The following is a 7,755-nucleotide window of genomic DNA, read 5'->3' on the forward strand; positions in this document are numbered from 1 at the left end:
TTTCTGGAATTTAGTCCAATTCGTTGCCCTAGGGTTTCTAAAGGTGTATCCCTTCTCTACCCTCTTTAGTGGGATGCTGAAGCTTATATACGCATGGTCGGAGAAGGATGGTCTATCGAGAACCATCCAATCATACCTTGATATATCACGCTCGGAGCTCAATGTAATATCCAGAACATTGCTGGATGTTGGACCAGTGTATGTAGGAACATTTCCCCTGTTGGCTATCTGCAAATTGGTTTGCAGGATGTAACAAAATAGAGATTCGCCTCTCTCGTTCGTATCTGCTCCTCCCCACGCATTGTGGTGCGCATTTGCATCTGCGCCTATGACCAACCGCCCTTTGCGCCCTTCCTCCTGTACTAGCCTTTTGCACTCCATCGGTGGAACCTCCGCAGCATGGGCCATGTAGCAGGATGCCAGGATAAATGCCTGCTTATTCTTTTGCTCAACGGCCACCGCTACGAGATCCTCGGTGGTGTAATTAGGCAGCATATATGAATGCAGCTGTTTCCTTACCATTACTACAGCTCGCACCCGTCCTTCCGTTTGTGCGTAGTAAACGCCAAACCCGCGCGCGCTAAGTCCAGAAACCTTTCCTCCCGATGAGAGCCACGGCTCCTGGATCAGCGCCACGTCAAACGAACCCTCCTCAAGGGTTAGGAGGAGTTCGCTCGACGCCACTTTACTGTGTTGGAGGTTTATCTGTAGGACTCGCAGCACCATTGGGCTGTTTGTCCCCCTCCAGCACCTTCGTCTTGACGTCGTCGTCCTCCTCTTGCCCTTTTGGTTTAGAGTATTCGAGGCGCCCTTCAGCCCCTCGTGAATGTTGTGCCGTGTGTTCCTCTGTGCGAGTCACAGCACCATTTAGCGTTTGGTCCTCTTCTAGCACGTTCGTGGTGACGTCGGGGACCTCCACCTGTCTTTTTTCCCTTAGGCTTCTGAGGTCCTTTTCGACTTCACCCACTTCCAGCGTGTTAGGATTTTTATCCTCGGGACTTCTTTTCCTGAGTCGCATGTAAATTTTGCCAGTGCCAAAGGACATTTTGCCAAGCTGCGTGTACAAAATATCCTCCGCCTGCTTGTTTATTTGGAAGATGTAGAACTGACCATCCTCGGTAGGCCGAGATACAGTAAGTACCTTCCAATCCTGTGTCGGTATGTTCGGATTCTGATTCTGCAGAAGTCGCAGTGTATCCTCCGACTTCATCACGCATGGTATCCATACCTTAACTTTTGGTACCGTGGGGATTTGCGCTTTATCCACCACCTCAAACCGCGCGTTCGTGCCTTGCCTTTGGAGGTTTGGAACGACTTCCTCCAGCCACCGCAAGCTCGCGATGTTGTCGCACGCTATCATCTTCACACCATTATACCATCCCCCCGAATCAAAGGTTGGAAGGGGCTTACTTGGTTGTTCCCGCATCATCTTAAGCATTAAGCTAATAAGCTCCCTTTCCACAGATCTCCACCTTTCAGTAGTCATTTGTCCGAACGGACTGCTACGATCAACCAGCGCCACAGTCAGTGACTGCTTTGCCACATCACTCATCTTCTCGGGAAAAGCAGGAGTCTTAGTGTTATCTCCCTTTGGAACCTCCGAGAACACCGGAGTCTTCGCGTTAACTCCCTTTAGCGCCTCCGAGAAAGCCGGAGTCTTAGCGTTATCTCCCTTTGGCTTATCTCCTACTTCCGTAGTTGGAACTTCCCTCTGACTGGCAGCTTTCGAGGTAGTTGCTACCTCGCTATTGGAACCCATCTGTCTTACAGCTTTGGGCCTACTTGTCTTGTCTATGCGACTGCCCTGCCTCGCGGCTCTAGGACTGGGTCCTTTCTGCCTCTTGAAAGCAGGCTTGTCGCCTTCTGCCGAACGTTGCCTCTTCATTCTGCCATTCGACGCTTCTTCCTCCTCGTACCGGTTGCAGAACCGAGGGTTTCTCGCAGCAAACCTTTTGAACTGCCTTCGACCTACTTCTACCGCTTCATGGGCCCATTCCAAGCGCTCGATCTCCACTTCTGTTGGGTCGACCACTGCTCCCAAGCGTTGTACAATTCTTAGTGCTGCACGGTACTGCGAGAGAGCTCTTTTACTTCCTCTGCTCCGTACCCTTCTCCACTCTTCTACTCCGTTTTCATTTGTGTGCTTCTCCAACACGGAGTTCATTGAATCAGCACTACTCTCGCTCCCCGAGTCCGACGCATCGCTTAATTCGTATTTGTCGTCCCTGGATTGCGACTCAGTCCTCCTCTTTACATCCTCCTTATTACGTTCAGGTAATGAGTTGTTCATCTTGGTCGTACGACCACCTGCCCGACAAGGCGGGCTCAGCGGTCCAGTATTATATACGGGGAAAGAACCGTCCGCCACAGCAGCGCCCCTTACTGCGGTAAGGCCATAAATACTTCCCGAGATGGCCCGGTATCGGGAAGGCTCCGTTCGAATACAGCCGAATTTATCCCCTGGCTGCAAATCGTCCAATAGGCACGGTCCGCATAACACCCTGGATTAGGGGTTGGCAGTTCTTGGTCACCGACATCCCGCCGCCCTCCTATGAGGCGAAACGGCGTAGATGTCAGTCCTAAACAGCTCCGCCTCATAGTCGGGCGCTATGGAGTTCGGCTAAGCCCTCACACCAACGACAAGGTGCCTACCCTAGTGAGGGACAAAATGATAGGTCTGTTTATATATTTTAATTATTTATATTTATAGAACGTCATGCTGTTGCGCATATTGCCAGACGTCAACGCAGAATGTGATGCTTTGGCAAATGCGCAATACTGCTGTCGATATTACCATCTGCAGTATTGGGAATCGTTGTCACTAATTGCGTGCTGTTCACGTCCTCTGAGGGATCTAAGGGAGATTGGTTTGTTTCCTCACTGAAATTCGATGAAGATGTAAATGTCCTGCAAGAGAGTACATGTACAATGTTAACATTTTTTGAAGTAAACACACATAATTCAGGACAATGGATCAAACTAAGAAAAAAATTTTTATCAAAATTTGAATTTTTTTAATCCGAATTTCAATAAATTTTTCTAATATGCAGTTTTGGAATGTGCAAGTTAGAAGTTTCCCCGAATTTTTAGAACTTTTTTGTCGAGAGTGTTGGTTATTTTCATCCAGGCCTGCATAATAACGTTATTTTCATAAAAAAATTAAAATATTTCGTTTTTTATTCGATATTCAAAAGTTTCATTTCGTTGATATCAAAGTAAAAAAAAATTGATTTTTAGAGTTTGAGTATGTTTTTCCATACAAAAATTGCTCAAAAAATTACTCAAAAATTCTAATTTTTTGATTTTGTTTCTGATGCCAACGAAACGAATTAAAAAAAATTTTTTTTGATTTCGTTGTCGAAAAAAATTATTTGTTTATTTCGTTGTGCAGCTTTGTTTTCTTCCATACAACTCATGCACAAAAAGTGATTTTTCAAATCTATCGCAAGATTCACCATGTTTCTAAGAGATTTTCAGTTATCTCGATTCCTACACCACCCAAAGGAATTTGGTTTTCCATGAATTAAATTGTTACCCAGTCTCGAACTACGTGCTGAGTTTCAAGACTAAGTCATCGGGAAGTTAGTTAGAAGTGGATTGCAAAATTACCTTCGTTTTTGTGAAACGTTTGGCAAGAATGCCATTTCCCCGGCAAACTCCCAATCAATTTCCTCTGAAAATTTAGGCTCATCCAACGCAGCGCCGCCGCTACTGCCACTCTTTTGCCGCTTGGATGCTCTGGCGTGGTAGCGATAGCTTTCCCGAAGGCTGGTCCACGCGTCTTTGCTTTCAATCACTAATGTAAATAACACATACAATTAAATGTAATACTTTGCATTTGCTCACAATTGTTAAAACATGTCCAAAAATGTCGCGAGAGGTATATAAAGATGCGTTTTGACTTCCGTACCAATAACACACTTGCTGTTTTCGGAACACCCAGGCCCCTATTATGAGCATCTTTCGATCTTCGATCTTCGTTGGCTATCGAACATCGAAAATCGAATTAGAAGTTGGTATTATGACACCTCATCTCTGTCGAAATTTTCGTTGTGTACCGAATTTTGTAGCGAATAGAAATTTGTTGTCGACGCTGTATCGAACAAAAAAAGAATTGTTTAAAATGTAAGTTTTTTGTATTTATGTTCTAATTTTTTACTACCTAGTAGTAATTTTAAAATATTTGAATTAATTTAATATAGGTCCAAGGTCGTGCGTACAAAACAACAGCTTGAAAGACTGGTTTCAATTATGGAAAAAAATTCCCATATAGCAAAATGAACTTGCACAAAGGTTCAGGTGACAAAAAAGTGGGATGATATAACAGTGGAGCTGAACTGTTTAGGACCACCAGTAAGAACGACGGAAAAGTGGATTAAGGTGAACTAAGGAACCATAGAAGTCAATTCTGTATAATACAACTTTATTTTTGTCGTCTCAGGTGTGGGCTGACATGAAGTCAAAAACAAAAACAAAAATGTCGGAGAACATAGTGGAATACCGTGCAACTGGTGGTGGACCAAACAGGTTAAATATCTTTACGCATTCAGAAGAGTCTATAATGGGTTTGTTAAGTCTTCAGACCAGTGTAGATCCACCTGGACAAGAGCATGGCCTTAGTACTAATGCGAATGAAGAATGTGAAGATATGATTGTGGAGCGATTATATAGTGATAACTTAGAATCGGATGAGAATTTGGAAGTAAGTGGACAAAGTGGTGAACCTGATGAGGAGAGGCCACGAAAAGCAAATCGAAAAAGTGCAGCAAAAACGATAGGCTCAAACTATTGCAAGAGCAGACAGCAAATCAAAAAAATGTTTAAGAAGAGATGCTGAAAACATTGGAAGAGATCAAAAAAAGTGCTCTTGAGTCAGAAAAGTATGCTTTTTAAACAAACATATGAAACTGAAGTGATACTTTTTATACCAAATTTATAATAAAATTTAAGACTGTATTATGAAAACTGAAAATCTTTAGCTTTTAAGAACCATAATGAATTTAACAAATATTTTTTTATATATATACATGTATATAAATTTTTTATTTCAATAAAATGAAGTATCTACAAAACTCGCAATATTTAGTTTCTGATTTCTTCTGCTTTCGACTTGGTTGTGGATTCAATTTCGGCGAATGGGATATCATGGTCGTCCTCTTCATTAGATAACTCTTCTACAGAAATTTGTATTGTGCAAAGCCGCACACACGTTTATAATTTGTATTGCTTTTTCTGGTGTGTAGTGAAGGGCTCTTGTTGTTCCAAATGTGATTTCAAGGCCGACATATTGAACACACAAGAATCATGTGTTGCTCCCGGATATTTTGCATTTATGTATCGTATAGTCATAGAATGGTCACAAACCTAAAAAATATTTGTATAAAGATGTAAACTTATGTATTTACAACCTGAAACTAATATCAAAATTGTATACTTACAATCATAGCATTAATGCTGTAGAATCTTTTTCTGTTGTAATATAAATTCTGTAATTCTTTTTTGGGAGCAACAATTTTAATGTGTGTGCCATCAACACAGCCAATAATCCCTGGAATTCTGCTAACATTATAGAAATGCAACTTTGATTGATGTAGCTCAGCCTCATCATAATTGAATTTTATCCATCTTTCACAAATAAAATTTTCCAAGACATTCAACACCTCTGTTAGAACCACAGACACATTCGGCTGGGCAAGTACGAATGCATTTTCGTTTCCAATGCTCAGTTGGTAGGATCCCCGAGCACAAAATCGCAGAACTGTTGCATATTTTAGAATATTAGGAATATGCTTGGCTCTTGTGCATTGCTGAAGCAGTTCATCTGTACTGGACAACAAGTCCATGAACGCTTCTTTGGACAGTCTGAAGTTTTGAATAAATCTATAAACAAAACTTATAATTTCAACAATTTAACAACTTATTTAGAAAGCTACACTTACGTGGTGGAATTCATTTTCAAAGTATTTGAAGCATCCCTCACGCGTCTTCTACTTCTGGCTAGCTCCAGTAAGCTTTTCTCTTCATCTGACGAATCATAAAACCACAATTCCGTCGTAGTCATACTTTTATTTTCAATATTTGCATTTAATAACTAGTTCTGCTTTTTTCTATTTATTTTATTTTATTTGACAGCTGAAGAAATGTGCTATTGTGAACTTTTGAATTTATCGAAATTCACAATAATGCTTGCCTTCATCGAACGTGCGTCATAATACCGAATGAAAATTCGTTCGATCAGCTCTTTCGACCACAGTCGAAGATCGAAAGATGCTCATAATAGGGGCCACAATATTTGTGCGTACACGAACCAAATGGAAATTACAGAAAATTTTCAACTTTGCTTGCAAATGCCTGTTTATAAAAGACAAAACGCGTCTTTTGACACTCCTCCATATATTTTTGGACGTGGTTTAACAGTTTTGAGGTAAAGTAAATAATGACCAATTAAAATACACAAATATGATAATTGTTTACTTTAGCTCACAACTGCACGAATCCGAGAGCGGAAATTCAAAATTTCATTTCTGTCAAAAGTTATTTCCAAAAAACCGAAAAATGGCCCCGGAGCGCTCCGAAACCGGGGGTGAGATCCATAGTATTTTTGTGCAGAACACCTTCTGCATTGGCGGCCTTCGGTGGGTCCAACACCGGTTTGGAGACCAAAACTATATCCGCGCAAAACACTTTTACCCACAGTTTTTCTTGTGGGTACTACAAAATCATCAAAACAACAACCTGAAAATTTTCAATTTTGTTTGCAAATATCTCCGAAACGAAATAAAATTTCCGCCTTCGGATTCGTGATCCTGGGTGCAAAGCGCATCTTTTGACACCTCTCCTGATATTTTTGGACGAGTTTTAGCAGTTATGAGCTAAAGTAAACAATTACCACAAATATACATACAAAAAGTTTTATTAACATACCTTCTTTCCCAAGGGAGCTACTTAAGTGGACCCAGGCCTGATCCACTGCATTTTTGTTGCAATGCAATGGATCAGAAGTATCCCATATCCTGGGCCACTCTTTCACTTCCCTTATCAGAGCCCGTTTCTCCTCCGCCGTGAAATTTAATACGCGCTTTTTGCGTTTTGGTGCTGCAGCAATATTTATTTCCATTTCTGAAATAAAATAATAATTATTTATTGCAGAAAAATTAAAAAACCATGTGCTTACCTAATTTTTCCAGTTGTTTACCTTTTTTTCTTCAAGAAATATATGGCACTTGACATATTTCTTGCGGAAACCGGTGTTGCCGTATGTTAATTTGACGGAAAAATAGTAGTAAAGTATCGTACTAAATTTCTTGTAAACTGCGTACTACCTCAAGAAAATTTACCACAAGGAATTTTCTTGAGCATTTCTTGAGCGTTTTTTATATGGAATTTTTACTTTCTTGTGATCTGCGTACCGCTCTTAAATGAGAACAATGTGTAGGTTTAATTGTGTATTTTATTGACATATAATATATAGATTTAGTGGTACACAGTAATTTGATTTTTTTATGGTTCGCAAAATATGTATAAAAGTGCTGATATATGAAGTTGGCTGCATAGCCCAAACTTTATTTTACAAAACTATGCCGCGTTCCACTGTGTTGGAACTTTATTGTACAAACTATGCCGCGTCCCACTGAGTTGGAACTTCACTGTAACGAAAAGATTAATGTTCGTTGCGTATTGTACACTTGTATTGTACTTACTGTTAATATTAAGCTGTACGGATTTTATTAGTATTTCCACACTTTCTGATGATTA

The 7,755-nt window shown here is 40.6% G+C and overlaps 1 long non-coding RNA gene across 1 annotated transcript; it reads right to left on the minus strand.

The window, feature by feature from the left end:
- Nucleotides 1-3,695: 3,695 nt before the first annotated feature.
- LOC137240732 (uncharacterized) lies at nucleotides 3,696-7,248 on the minus strand. The gene is made up of 3 exons (XR_010949820.1): nucleotides 7,175-7,248; nucleotides 6,925-7,119; nucleotides 3,696-3,796 (listed from the first exon to the last, which is right to left on the minus strand). It is a non-coding gene; the product is annotated as an uncharacterized lncRNA (long non-coding RNA).
- Between the last annotated feature and the right edge of the window lie 507 nt (nucleotides 7,249-7,755).

The sequence above is a fragment of the Eurosta solidaginis genome, chromosome 1 (genome assembly GCF_040869045.1).
Source record: "Eurosta solidaginis isolate ZX-2024a chromosome 1, ASM4086904v1, whole genome shotgun sequence".
NCBI lineage: Eukaryota > Metazoa > Arthropoda > Insecta > Diptera > Tephritidae > Eurosta > Eurosta solidaginis.